We start from the raw sequence: 1,013 nt of genomic DNA on the forward strand, positions 1-1,013 counted from the left end.
TTCTACAAAGAGACACCTTTTTATAAGCTTGTTTACAATTCGATATGAACATTGACGCATTTTCGTTAATAAATTTATACTTAATATCTTGTAGCGCCTTGTCATGTTTTAATTGTAACTAATATGTTTTGCAGTTTTGTGTCTTTGATGTTTGTTAAATAGTAGAATGTTTGGTTAGGGGACATTGACAAAGGTACTTATTGTGTTATACTATCGTTTTGACATTGTTGTTTAACGCGAAGTTTCAATTCCTTTAAGAGCACGTTATAATTTGGAATTAATATAGACGTTTCATGTCAAAACACCCAAAGTTACCAAGCAGATTGTACATATGTGCGACATTTATAATCCTGCGGTTAAACTTTGGTTAGACTTCACTTACGTTTGTTCTCGACAATGAAACAATGTAAGCATGTTCATGAAGTGCGTCATGGAAATTCTTAATAAAGTTATCCTTGTATAGGAAGCAACGCACAAGATTCGTATAGTTGTTCAGCATTCGCATTAATCGGAAGTAAATTAGATGTTGTTTTACTAGATTTGTTTCATATTATGAACTATTTCTCAAGCAAAGTAAGCACTCTAATTATCTGAATTGAAACTGTTAATGAAATCTTTAATTTAATCGATCGAAAGCAAAAAAGTAATTAAAAATCATTCGCGAGCGTTTTGAAAAGCATATGCGAGATATAAATCTGTACTTCATAGCGGATTGTTTTGAGAGCTATAAACGCGTTTTTGCTGATATCTGATATAAAGTAATGTCTTCACTTACAACGGGGCACAGCACGATGAACTGTTTAAGAGCAGTGTTAAACACTAATAAAAACTAATTAATTATATGTATAAAGCAATTTACTATCGATTCAACGTTAGAATGGGCATTAAATATATACTTTTGGGTTTAAAGACAAGACGAGTGGAAAGCTGTTATAAACTTATTGTTTTTATTACAAAATTAAGATATTGGTATTGTGTAAATAAATAAAGTTTACATAATATGCTCTTGCGAA

This window comes from Dreissena polymorpha, chromosome 8 (assembly GCF_020536995.1).
Source record: "Dreissena polymorpha isolate Duluth1 chromosome 8, UMN_Dpol_1.0, whole genome shotgun sequence".
Classification (NCBI taxonomy): Eukaryota; Metazoa; Mollusca; class Bivalvia; order Myida; family Dreissenidae; genus Dreissena; species Dreissena polymorpha.